At 47.5% G+C, this 14,373-nt stretch overlaps 1 long non-coding RNA gene across 1 annotated transcript in view; it reads left to right on the forward strand.

Moving 5' to 3' along the window:
• Positions 1 to 2,221: 2,221 nt before the first annotated feature.
• Positions 2,222 to 14,373, forward strand: part of LOC139762042 (uncharacterized) — a 327,050-nt gene continuing 314,898 nt past the window's right edge. The window contains exon 1 of the long non-coding RNA XR_011715668.1: positions 2,222 to 2,642. This is a non-coding gene — a long non-coding RNA (uncharacterized lncRNA). The remainder of the gene's footprint in view (positions 2,643 to 14,373) is intronic.

Raw genomic sequence — 14,373 nt, forward strand, 5'->3', positions numbered from 1 at the left:
CGAGTCCTTTGATGCAGGGAGCCTCTTGCCCCTCTCCCTAGTATCAGCCTCTGGCATCTTCAAGCTTCTGTTTCACTCACTTTCGCTCATTTTCACCCACAAAAAGTGAGTTCCGGACGCCTCATATAAGTGTTTCTAACGTGTGTTTTAAAGGTCGACCCTCTGGACGTAATGTTTTGGATCCAAGAGAATGTAAATTCATTTTCCTTAATGTGATGATTCAATTTCCCTCAAGTCTCTGAGGGAGGTGGGTGACACACTGACTTAAATATTGTCTTTGTCGGAGCTATTGAGCAGTGAGTCTGCCGGGGTTTTGAGAGAGATAGAGAGAGAGAGAGAGAGAGAGAGAGAGAGAGAGAGAGAGAGAGAGAGAGAGAGAGAGAGAGAGAGAGAGAGAGAGTCAGTGTAGCGAGGAGAGTTACAGCCTCAGCGTCCTGTCCGTGGAGGTCCCCGGCCCAACACATCAAGAGCAGGAAACGGTAGGTCTGGCGCCAGAATCTCCCCTCCCCCCCCACCTCAGCCACTCCGCCACCACCACCACCACCTCAGCCGCTCCACCACCACCTCAGCCACTCTACCACCACCACCACCTCAGCCACTCCACCATCACCTCAGCCACTCCACCACCACCTCAGCCGCTCCACCACCACCTCAGCCGCTCCACCACCACCTCAGCCACTCCAACACCACCTCAGCCACCTAACCCTCTCGTTATCCACCCACCAAGTGAAATAAGAAACATGAATGAAACAGCTACGAAAGCATATAAAAGAAAACTTGACATGTGGTTGAAATCAGTCCCAGATGAACCCAGAGCAGATGAATATGTAATACTGGTCGACAGCAGAGAGGAATAGCATAACTCATCAAACAAGAAGAGCGGTAAACGCCACGCATTAACACCTTCCTAATTTTGTCAATATCTCGAGAGATCACAGTTTGGTTGCTCGCACTATAAGCTCAGGACATGGTCGGCAGTGCAGGGAACTGGTAAGTGGTATATTGCTGACAGTCATGGTAGGAGTTGGTGTGAGCGACATGGTATTTGATTCTATTTGAGCATCAAATCGTCCTTTAATACCAAATCTATGATAGGTAAACACGAACGGAACTGTTACTCGTTCACAACAGTAAGATGAAAATGACACTAGAGTGGAATCAAAAGCCGCTCGTCTCATTAATCCTCCAGGCATCACCTGTCTTCAGCCTTCCCTCTCCGTACGTCGAGATGCTGCTATTCTCCTCTCTGTCTATGCACACGACTCTCGTGTGCTGTCTGTATATGCGCCCAACCTCAGGGGGGTTGGATCTATGACGTGCGTCAGGGAGCTGCTTCCCACAGCTTGTGTGTGGAGACCGGCGGCTCGAGGATGGGTTGTTATTTCACCTTCTTCCCTCGAAAACTAAGCTATGGAATCTTCTTCCTTATTTTGTCTTTTTTTGAAGTATTAAGACTAATCATAAGTCTGTTAATCAACACTTTGTGAAATTTTGACTATACCTTCTATAATACAGCGATATACCATTCAATTAGTCGAACTTTTATGAACTAGAGAAGTAAAATCAAATTAAGTATACCTAAACCACATTTTCTAAAAACTAAACTCACCAAAGAAAACGTACGGGATTTTGACGTCATGTATACACAGGTGCAGAGTAACGGTAGTTCTTGAACTAGCAGTTCCATCATTATACGGCAGACCAGGTTCACTCCGCTTGAACAAGGTTGGTATTCGTGGTTTATATGTGATACACGACTCACACGAAACACGATCAGTAACTCTCTGAGGAAACGAATACCCGAACGTGCGTAACACGAAGATTACCTCTTAATTTACGGTTTACGTCAGTATGGAAACATTAGCCTGGAGTATTGTATGTAAGTTGGATGATGTTTTCGCTCTTTGTCACTTGCTTTCATACGGGTCATTGACGCTCGTACTTCAGTCTCGACATGAAGTTTTCTTGATAATTTTTCGGCAGGTTGATGGGCATTTTAATTCATCGTATTTAATCTACTCATTGCTCGAGAGAAATGGAAAATTAAGCCTCAGATGTGACATTAGGAACTTTCCTTTTCGACAGTGAACAGTCTTTCAACTTTTACCACCAGATGCTTTCCTTCCTTGCTGCTGGTGTTTTAAAAGTCGAAAGATTTTACTCACTGTCAAGAGTTAAAGTGTTTAATCGAGAAGCCAAATCAGTTTTGTCTTTAAATTGATTGAAAAAGCAACATTTCTTGCTGAATAAAGATGTGCGTCTGGCCAAACTGCTCGTTTGCGATTCAGTTTACCCAGACCACTGGCCCGGTAAGGATGTAGTCAGTGTGCCTGTGTCTGTAATATGGTTTTGTAGTGCTTTTTTTTGGGCAAGTGTTACCTCAGTGTCACGGTGTAGCAAGTGTTTACAGACGAGAGGATCTATGGATAATGACTGAGGACAGTGGTTGATAACCCTGTAGCAACTACGTCTTGTGCGCAGACTGTCCAAAAAAAAAGTGTAAACATCCACTTGTTGATGTCTTAAGGATCACAGGCGTTCGTCACCATAGGCAGCGGGCGGATGGAGGCCCAAAAAAAGGCGCCCTTTGTCTCCGTCTGCATGAAGAGGGTAGAGCGTGGACGTTGGGCGACATTGACGTGGTAAGTGTTCTTCGCCATAAAGTTGTTCAACATGTTTGATGGTGGCGGAGGGTGAGTGGACGAGACTTGGAGACCTAGGATGCAAGTAGGTGGCGTTATTTCCCCATTATGTACCTTCATATCTATTCATGTTTTCGTTTTAATGTGACTTATAGAAAATATATCTTTGTGTTTCCCATAAGTGATGTAGACTAGACATTTCATACATAATTGTATTGGAAAGTATTCATTTTTTAAATGTCTTTCTCTGTAGACATGAGTATGTCTTTTTTGATAATCATTGTTGAGAAATAGATCATTTTTTTTTTGATCGTTGATATTTTGTTAAAAGAATGACTTAGAAGGTATTGTATCGAATATCATAAAAACGTATTTGGCGCTGGGGTACAGTACACGGAGGGAGACCCCTCTGCTCCCGTGCGGGTGAGGGAGACACCAGGCCCCGAGACCTGAGCTTCGTTAGGGTTAGCAGAAAAAAAAATGGGCCGGGCCTGTTACACCGTCATTACGTAATGAGTTCCCTCCCTGATTAGTGTTTATATTAGCTAATTACGAGAGACAGGACTGCAGATGCAGCATTTCTCTTTCCAGTGGAGGGAAGGGCATGCGTTGGTCCCTGGTAACAGGGGCAATTGGCTGCTACGGTCACATGACTGTCATATGTCGACCTAAGACACAGTCACAAGGGGAAGTCCTGAGACACAGCTGAATTTGATGCGAATCCTCTGTCTCGAAAGGTTCGGTACAGCTTCGATCAGACACGTATTAGATTTCATGCCGTGTACCAGGGCCTCGCTTTACCTCCGACACGCCTCCATGAAGCAGTGTTGAGTCTTCTGTCTCGATAGGTAGAGACAGAATAGCCAGCACAGCTTTGAGGGGGTTCGTACTAGGTTATCGAGACCATGCATCATAGGAAGAACTTGCCAGTTTGTCGTGGCGGAAGGCTGATAAGTGGTGGTTTGGCCCGTTAAGTTAACTGGCCGTTAGTCTTATTCTCACTCTTCGTACACAGCCTTGTTCCCACTCGCTTAACTGAGTCATCTGGTCGTTCCGTCTTATTCTGTCCCCGTATAAGATCCTTCCTGCCAGTCTCTATTTATGCCCTCCTACAGAATCCTCTCTACCACTCTGTCCTCCTACAGGATCCTCTCTCCCACCCTGTCCTCCTACAGAATCCTCTCTGCCACTAAGGCCTCCCACAGCAACCTCCCTCCCACCCTTTCTTCCTACGGGGTTCCTCCCTCCCATTCTGTCCTCCGACAGGATCTTCCCTCTCGTTCTGTCCTCCAACAGAATCTATCCTCTCATCCTGTTCTCCTACAGGATCCTTTCTCCCTTGCCTTCCCACAGGAGCATCATACCCACCTTGCCACACAGAAGGATATATGGACAGAAGCAATTAATCGGCGCACCTTGAGCCAGTCAACAGGTTTAGCCTCCACTGGGTATTATACAGACACTGAGGCGACCGTACTAACCCCCCACTGCTCACTGCCTGCCTGGTTGGAGGTCTGTTCTTGTGTGTGTGTGTGTGTGTGTGTGTGTGTGTGTGTGTGTGTGTGTGTGTGTTCTGGTGTTTTTGTTGATAGTTTGACTTTCATTTTATATGTTTTCTCTGTTTTGGCCCTTATATTTCACCCATTTCTCCCTCTTCCTCATTCCTTCATTCTGTTTCTCTACGTTGTCTTTTTCATCCTCCTTCACCTCAATTCTGCCTTCCCTGCCCTTCACTTTATTATTTGGACCTCCATTATCTCCTCCCTCGCTTATTCCTTCACTTCTTTCACCTCCCACGCCCTGTCCACCCTTCCCTTCCTCCCTTTCCCATCCTTTCCCTTGTCTTTCACACAAACACAACATCGATGTTTGTTTGTTTGTTTGTACAACACGTTGGTGGGATTCGATTCTTTATATTTTTCAGTTTGTGGCGGGGCGGGGTGGGGCGGGGCGGGCGTTCCCGTCTGATGGAATTTTAATTCTGTCTTTTATGTCCAACTGACCGTGAGGCCGCGCGACGACGACGGGTCTGGCGGGGAGAGAAGAGACGGGGAGAGGAGAGAGAGGGAGAGAAATGCTGGGGAGAAGAGGAGGGTTGAGGGAGGTTAAAAGATGCTGGAAGGAGAGTGGTGGGGACAGATGAAGGGGATGGGGAGAGAGAGGGAGTCATACGCTAGACAAATGCCGAGAGATAGATAGATAGATAGATAGATAGATAGATAGAGAGAGAGAGAGAGAGAGAGAGAGAGAGAGAGAGAGAGAGATGGGACACGTACTGCAGGAGGGGGTATGGGGATGGGAGACAGAAGCTGGGTAGTAAAGGGGAGAGGACAGGGAGCCAAGCGCTGAGGAGGGAGAGAGGACGGGGGGACAAACGCAATAGGAGGCCAGGGGAAGGGAGACATATGCTGCAAGAAGGAAATGGAAAGGGGAGACAGATGTTTGGGTGGGGGGAGGGAGGGGAGAAAGGAAGGCACTTGCTGGGTATGGAAAGGGAGAGAGAGAGAGAGAGAGAGAGAGAGAGAGAGAGAGAGAGAGAGAGAGAGAGAGAGAGAGAGAGAGAGGCATTAATTCACGGTATGGAATGTGACTAAATGGACAGCCAGAATAGAAGGATAGAAGTGGAGTCTCACTTTCGCCTCGTCTCCTTTCTTTTTTTGTCCCCTTTCCATCCATATCCCCATCCTCGCCCCATATCATCAGTCCTTTCATACACCCAATATATCTTTCCTTACTTATTTCTGCTTACCCATCCGTCCAACCTCACTCTCTACTTCTTTACTGGCTTCCCTTCCAGTCATCTCTCTCTCTCTCTCTCTCTCTCTCTCTCTCTCTCTCTCTCTCTCTCTCTCTCTCTCTCTCTCTCCCTCTCTCCCTTCCAGGTTTCAACCAACCAACTCCCATGCCAGACGAGGAGGCTTCACCATCCAGTTGAACTCGCATATAAATAGTTATTTTCGGCAGCGTAAAGCAGCATGGTTCATGCCACCGAAGATGGGGGTGTCTCCATCCATCTGTTTTTCGTCTCTTGACTAGTTCCATAAACGAGAAAAGTGTTCTCAAAACAGTGACATTTTCCCTAGAGGTGAAGGAGAAACTGATGTGACACTTAGCCGACGACCATGAACACCAGGGAAACAAGAATATTCTACCAGCAACAAAAACCCTCCGCGGGAGATGTTGCTGAGGAAGACAATAACTTGCTGGTCCCCTTTAGATTGAAGACGACGATCTTGTTTGTACTTCACAGTTCACTGGGGATGATCCCTGCTTTGTTATGATCCAGGGTGAGGGACTACAAGGTACGAAGGTTTTGTTGTGACGAAGATAAACTGCGAGGGAGTTCCTCTCTTGTGATGGAATTCTAGCTGAGGGGATTTAAGGTTAGGTGACGAGAGAGTGAGGTGACGGAATGCTAGATGAGGGGGATTTAAGGTTAGGTGACGAGAGAGTGAGGTGAAGGAATTCTAGATGAGGGGGATTTAAGATTTAAGGTTAGGTGACGAGAGAGTGAGGTGAAGGAATGCTAGATGAGGGGGATTTAAGGTTAGTTGACGAGAGAGTGAGGTGAAGGAATTCTAGATGAGAGGGATTTAAGGCTGGAAAATAAGAAAGTAGGGAGAAGGAATTTTAGATGAGGGATATCTAGGGTAAGAGGATTCATGGATGAAGGATTCTATGTTGTAGGATGTTGGGATTTCTTACGGTAAAGTTCATTTTAAGCGAAAAAATTTTCGCTTTGGGTCGTGTCAAGAAGGCGGAAATTCAGGAGTGGCCATTTATCATTTCAAAGTAAATCTAAGATGAGGGAAATATTTTTTTCTCTTGTTCCCTCTGACGTACAGAATGATTAAGAAAATTTCAGGCCTGGGAAAATAATCCAATAGGTTCTCGTCCTTTCTTCAACATTTATTGCTTCCTAAACGAAGAGATTCATGCATCAACTAAAGTCAGTTAGAACCTGCATGCTTTGTGGTACTGGTCGTCTCTCCGTCTTTGTCTGTCTGTCTGTTTTTCCTCTCTCTTTCCCTCTCCCTCTCTCTCCCCCTGCCTCATCTACTGGCTCCAGGCCCGCCAGCTGGACCAGTGAGAGCGTCAACTATGCGTAACTCTGTGAGATCAGCGTCGCCGCTGCCGCCACCACTGGTGCAATTACAAGGCCGAGCGCTGACAACTGCACACTGTATGCATTATGGGACGACAGGGAGTTGGTGCTTTGATTAAACTGGTGGCGAGGTATGTGGGTGTGTAGGGCTGTGCAGTGTGAGTATGTGGAGGGGAGGAAGAGGAAGAGGAGGTAGGAGGGTGTGTGTGTGTGTGTATAGCAGATGTGTAGGGCTGTGGAGTCTGGAAGGGAGGAAGGGTATCAGTTTTTGTAGTGCAGCTTACCGAGTTGAGATTCGTGGAAAGGAACTGTCCGAGATGAGCTGAACTTATCCTTCTTTGGGTGCGTTCACTCAGCCGTCCTTGATATCGATTTCCGTCGATTATGCATCAAGAAATTCGATATTTAGCAGATGGCGATGTTTGTTGCTTTTCTTGTCTCTCGTCTGGTGTTTGGGGTATGTGAGGCAGTGGGTCGTGCGGAAGACCACCACCAGGACTATGGTGTGCCTGCCCTCCCGTCCCCTGAGCAGGTCTTCGCCAACCTCTCCTACTCCTTGGAGAACGCTCCGTCGACCCCTTTCACTTCTTCGAGGTCACCCGTGGCTCCCAAGTCTCTGAGAGAGACTCGGTAGCTGGAAGAGTTCGAGGACGTGCTGCGGCGTCTCGAGAGGGAGGCACTGGAGGGGCAGGGACAAACACCCTCCTATGGTTATGTCTCCTTCATCGTCGCCTGCAGCGTGGCTCTGGTGGTCACGCTTTTCGTCGCTTCGTTCCTCATCTTCGGGGACGAGTTCGAGACCTTGAGTAAGAGGCGCAGGAGGAAACTACTGCAAATGGACGCAGGTCTTAGCCTCCGACAACATCCGCTGGAGCAGCCGTATGTGGAGATAGCCTCGCTGGAGGAGATGGAGAGGTGCATGTGGGTAGCCAGGCAAGAACATGTTTATGGTCATCGTCGGGTTGTGCGGTGATGCTTGCTATGTGTTGACTATATTCTGCTTTGTGTGAATCCAGACAACTTGTTGTATAAGTTCCCATGAACGTGATATTATTGAAACGCTATACAGTATACATGCGAAATACCTTGTTTCGTCGTTCTGAATTTTTTCCGTGATTATGTATTCAATATATGTACTCATACGCGTGCTTAAAGAAATACGGAAGCACACAGTACAAAAGTACAAACACACACATACACAGGGTACTTCATCTTCTACACTCAAATCTATAAAGAAACAAAAGCTGTCAGGCACACACACACACACACACACACGCGCGCGCGCGCGCGGCAGTTCAAAAAGACTCTGTTGCATCATTTTCGCCATTGTCACCTCCTGGAAATCATCCCCTTTCATTTTTAATTTTCCAAAAGAAGGAACAGAGAAAGGGCCAATTGAGGATATTCCCTCTAAGGCTCAGTCCTTTGTTCTTTACGGTACCTCGCTAACGCGGGAAATGGCGTATATATATATATATATATATATATATATATATATATATATATATATATATATATATATATATATATATATGTATTACATACAAACCTCGAACAGCCAGGATCGAACCCAGGACCCCTTGTGCAACAGGCGGGAGCGCTATTCGCTAGGGTTCGAGCCTGGCTGTTGGAGGTTTGTATGTTCTATGAAGGTGCGCGTTTATATGCACTTAAGTAAATTGTCGTGTGAATGATGATCTTTTACATCAGTTTTTAACACAGTATTAAGAAGTACCGCCATGACACGTGTGTGTATGCATGTCAAAGACTCTTACACATTATGATCTTTAGTTAAAGTGAAGGGAAAGTTCAAATGAAGTCTGTAGAATTTTTTTTTTTCCTGTTTCTCTACAGTCACATACAAATACCCGACATTTCACGTAACACTCATACAAATTCTTTATCATCGCGCGCCACACACGACCATTCCTATGCAAATATAACGTGGACCATTTTCATGTAAATGTCTGGGGGGCCTTAGATGAGCAGTGTGTATATTGGTAATAATGAGCGTTCATCAGTGGCATTCATACAAGGTCAGACTCGCCCTGATATACACAATATGCACTCCATCCAGCAGGGCCCTTGAGAAAACAAACATTTGTATGTAAAGTCAGTGTGTTGATGATACAATTTGGCAAGGAAGATAGAGTGATGTCGTGTCTTATGTCCTTCCACGCTGCTCGACATTGCTACACTTCTAGGTTCACGATAAACTGAGAACAGAAAAAGGAATAAAAAGCATCTTGTTTACTAGATGTGGTGAGTAGGTTTTTATCGGGAGAGTTATGCGAGTGTACGAGTAAGGTCAGAGGAGGGTGAATAGTTCTGAGGGAAGATGGGTCTGCACCAAGGATGTGTAATGTCACCATGGCTGTTTGATCTGCTCATAGACGGAGTGGTGAGGGATGTAAATGCGAAGTTCTTGGAGAGAGAGGGACGGGTCTAAAATATAATACGCTTAGGGCTGATGGTCTAAGTGATGAGTCAGTTGCTGTTTACAGATGACACAGGTCTGGTGGCAGACGCGACAGAAAACCCCCAGAAGCTGGTATCCGAGTTTGTAGATGGAAAAGGAAGGGGGTGAGACAGGGTGCTTTGAATGTGAGTTTGAATGGGGAGAATCTAGTGGATGTTAGTGTTTAAGGACATAAGAACGGATGGAACCACGGGGGTGATAGAGTGAGCCTAGCCAGCCAACTGCTCCTTGTGTCCTTGGGGCCTGGAGGGTGAGCGTCGCCAACTGCTCCAAGTGACCCCGGTTTATTTAGGAGAGTGGGAGGGTAAGCTGCCATTATTTCCGTGTTAGGGCCGGTTACTAGCGGGATGCCGGGCTTTACAGCCGAGCTGGACCTAAATGAAAAGCGGATTCGACGGTCACCAGCGGACAGGATTTGGTCTCTGCTGGGAACTTGATCTGTTTATCTCCCTGTCTGGCATGTCTAACGCTCGTATCTTACTGCATCTTTGTGACAGTTGCTCTTTGTGGCTGACAGACAGTAACAGCTGAAAGGAAGCTGATATGAAGCAGTCATGAAATATTAGACAGACAGACCGGCACACACACACACACACACACACACACACACACATCCCTGTATACATTCAGCAATTTTTCGACAGATGTCGAGGCAGAACGACCAGAAGCCAAAACATGAAATTAAGTGAAAAACTTGTTAGAAAAGATATAAAAGTAGCATTTTCTTTTTTTTTTTTTTTAGCGGATGAATGGAATGAATTGAATGATGAAACTATTCTAACACTTGTGTGATAGTATACAGACTTCAGGGGATGGGGCACTGCGAGTACGGAACTCTCTACAAAACTTGATTGACGGGAGAAAGGGTCGGATGGACAGTGAAGGGTGATATGGGACAGGTGAAAAAATGACGGTAGAAGAGTAATGGATGTTAGCGCGGTGACAGATGAAGAGTGACGGGTGGGCCCTGACGGTTGAGCAGTGACGGGTGATGACAGACACGAATCTATAGTAAAAAGGAGGGCATCATGTATGTAGAACATCGGCTTACATACAATACCTCCATCCTATACTTTAGTACTTAATCGCCGTCTCCCGCGTTAGCGAGGTAGCGCAAGGAAACGGACGAAGGAATGGCCCAACCCACCCACATACACGTGTATATACATACACATGTATATACATAAACGCCCACACACGCACATATACATAACTATACATTTCAACGTATATATATATATATATATATATATATATATATATATATATATATATATATATATATATATATATTTTTTTTTTTTTTTTTTTATACTTTGTCGCTGTCTCCCGCGTTTGCGAGGTAGCGCAAGGAAACAGACGAAAGAAATGGCCCAACCCCCCCCCCCCCCATACACATGTACATACACACGTCCACACACGCAAATATACATACCTACACAGCTTTCCATGATTTACCCCAGACGCTTCACATGCCTTGCTTCAATCCACTGACAGCACGTCAACCCCTGTATACCACATGACTCCAATTCATTCTATTTCTTGCCCTCCTTTCACCCTCCTGCATGTTCAGGCCCCGATCACACAAAATCTTTTTCACTCCATCTTTCCACCTCCAATTTGGTCTCCCTCTTCTCCTCGTTCCCTCCACCTCCGACACATATATCCTCTTGGTCAATCTCTCCTCACTCATTCTCTCCATGTGCCCAAACCATTTCAAAACACCCTCTTCTGCTCTCTCAACCACGCTCTTTTTATTTCCACACATCTCTCTTACCCTTACGTTACTTACTCGATCAAACCACCTCACACCACACATTGTCCTCAAACATCTCATTTCCAGCACATCCATCCTCCTGCGCACATCTCTATCCATAGCCCACGCCTCGCAACCATACAACATTGTTGGAACCACTATTCCCTCAAACATACCCATTTTTGCTTTCCGAGATAATGTTCTCGACTTCCACACATTTTTCAAGGCTCCCAAAATTTTCGCCCCCTCCCCCACCCTATGATCCACTTCCGCTTCCATGGTTCCATCCGCTGACAGATCCACTCCCAGATATCTAAAACACTTCACTTCCTCCAGTTTTTCTCCATTCAAACTCACCTCCCAATTGACTTGACCCTCACCCCTACTGTACCTAATAACCTTGCTCTTATTCACATTTACTCTCAACTTTCTTCTTCCACACACTTTACCAAACTCAGTCACCAGCTTCTGCAGTTTCTCACATGAATCAGCCACCAGCGCTGTATCATCAGCGAACAACAACTGACTCAACTGTGTGTGTGTGTATGTATATATATTCTTTGTCATGCGTTCTGGAGACAATAAACATATTACAACCGGAGTAATGGATCATTAAAGACAGGTTAATAAGACTATTATTATACTCTTACACATCGTGATGACTGCGGCGCGAAGACCTTCAGAATATTCTCATTAAAAGTGATGGAAAATGTGAGTGTTGTTAGGAGGAGGAGGAGGAGAAGGAGGTGGAGGAGGAGGAAGAGGAGGAGGAAGAGGGGCAAGCGGAGGAGGAGGAGGAGGAGGAAGAAGAGGGGCAGGAGGAGGAGGCACCTCCTTTGTGCCTCCTCTGTGTGTGTGTGTGTGTGTGTGTGTGTGTGTGTGTGTGTGTGTGTGTGTGTGTGTGTTTCCTTACCGTTCCTGTTTATTATTATTTACGTGAACATACAGGAGGGGAGCGCTGTATCGTTCCTTCCTCTGAGTGTGGGTTGGCTGCAGCGGCCGCGGTAGGAGGAGGAGGAGGAGGAGGCTGGCTGGCCGGATCCGTCCGTAGGTTTCCCTCATGAAGCGTCCGGGGATTCACTTGCTCCCTCCCTCCTCCTCCCACGAGTGTTCTTGACGCCCCAGTGAGACCTGTGACCAATTGGTAAGTTCCGCTCCATGCCCTCGGTAGGCTGGGAGGGTCACTGATGATCAAGACGCTGTGTGTCGTCGTCGATTCCCTCCCTGATGAAGATCGAGGATTTGACGTTAGAGAGTTTATTGACCAAACCGACGTGGAAGGAAGAGGTGTTCGATACCTTCGTCCCGCCTGTAGGGGGGATTGGGTTACGGTGTAGGATATGGATGGTTGAAAGGGGGGCACTTCCTCATCTTGCCTGTAGGAGTGTAGCCACAGTGACGAGAACCCGTAGGTAGGTAGGAAGGGCATGTTGGTGAGGGGGGATAGAGAGAGAGAGAGAGAGAGAGAGAGAGAGAGAGAGAGAGAGAGAGAGAGAGAGAGAGAGAGAGAGAGAACAAAGGGGGCGTCACGTGGCCCAAATGTACAGCTTTTGCTGAATCACCTCCGATGATACGACAGTGATCCATGTTTACTGCTGTTCCAGCTCCTGACCCATTAATCCGGTCATGGTCGCCAGCCAGGCGACTACGCCTCGCATTATTTCTCTTTGGATGTGTCTCCGTGTGTCCTGCCCTCACACCGCTTCCTCTATGTCCTAGTATGTCCTATGTGTCCTGCCCTCACCCCTTCTGCTGTGTCCTTATGTATCATGGGGTCCTGCCCTCTCCCACCTTACTGCTGTGTCTTCATGTGTCTTGTGTCCTACTCTTCTGCTGTGTGTCCGAGTATCCTGTGTCCTAACCGTACTCACTCTCCTGCTGTGGTTGTCCTGTGTTCTGCTTTCGGTGTCTCGTTATTGACCCCGTTATTCATCCTTCTCTTCTTTTCTATCGCCTCCTCCTTCACATGACTATTTCGCGCCAGGTTTTCCTTCCAGGCTTCCTCCTTTCTCTTGCGCGGGGGTCACCCCTCCCCCTCCCCCTACATCCGTTTTCTACGCCACTTTGTTTTATGCTCCCTCTGGCGTCGTTTCCTCGGGTAATCGGACTCTTTAACGACTCCTCAAACTTTCCTAACGTTTTCCCAGCCTCTTATTTGTTCAGGAAGCGTCTGCATCAGATTCTCTGTCAATTTTATACTCGTACTTTTGAAAGCTGTTTGAATTTTACGTTATGTAAATACAGTTTGGCAAAAACTAATTACACTAATATGGAATCATCTTCTGACAGCAACTTATATTTTAGTAGCCCAGACTTCCCGTTTTCGTTAGGCCTCCGCCCCTCCTCTCCTCTACTTACCCAAGCATTTATTGAACCATTTGCTACTTGCCGGGGGCGCTACTTGCCGGGGGCGCTACTCCCCTGGGCTCTGCTCCCCGGGGCGCTACTCCCCGCGGCGCTGCTCCCCGGGGCCCTACTCCCCAGCGCTCTACCCCCCGGGGCTCAACTCCCCGGGGCTCTACCCTCCCGGGGCTCTGCTCCCCTGGGCTCTACCCCCCAGGGCTTTGCTCCCCGGGGCTCTGCTCCCCGGGGCGTCGCCACATTTGTTTCTTCTCGCCCAATTTTGGTCTTCCTGTTTTCCTCGCCTCCTCCACAACTCACCTAACTTTGGCCCCAGATCCTCCCAGCATTCCCCAGGGAAGCGCTCGTCACCTCGGCAGAATTCCTGCGTGTGTGTGTGTGTGTGTGTGTGTGTGTGTGTGTGTGTGTACTGTACAGGGAGGGAGTCCTGCACTCGAGGGGCCCCATCACCTGAGCTTTCCGTATCATCAACATGAAATTGTACTTCTTTATGTTTTCTTCTGAACAGCTTCATCCTTAGTTTGTTGGTATGACCTGGCCACACCCTCACACAACACCCAGGTGTACAGCCACACACGCACACAACACCCAGGTACACAGCCGCACACACACACACACACACACACACACACACAGGTACAAGTCCTCAGGGAGAGTTGCTGCAGCCTGTTGATTGGTGATCTTGTTAGGGCGAGGCGGCCTAGCCCGGCCCACCCGGCCCACCCGGCCCGGCCAGGACAGGCGAGGCCAGCCAGACCAGACCAGACCAGGAGAGAGACCAGACCAGACCAGACCAGGAGAGAGACCAGACCAGACCAGACCAGACCAGACCAGACCAGACCAGACCAGGAGAGAGACCAGACCAGCCCAGACCAGACTAGGAGAGACCAGGACAGCTCAGACCATATCATACCATACCAAGCCATACAGTAGACAGTCAGTGGTTTGTGTAGACTAAATATCAGTACGAGAGAGAGAAACACAAGAGGTGGGAAGATACAAACTTGTGTTAACATTTGGACTTGACGAT

This window comes from Panulirus ornatus, chromosome 42, assembly GCF_036320965.1.
Source record: "Panulirus ornatus isolate Po-2019 chromosome 42, ASM3632096v1, whole genome shotgun sequence".
Taxonomy (NCBI): Eukaryota; Metazoa; Arthropoda; class Malacostraca; order Decapoda; family Palinuridae; genus Panulirus; species Panulirus ornatus.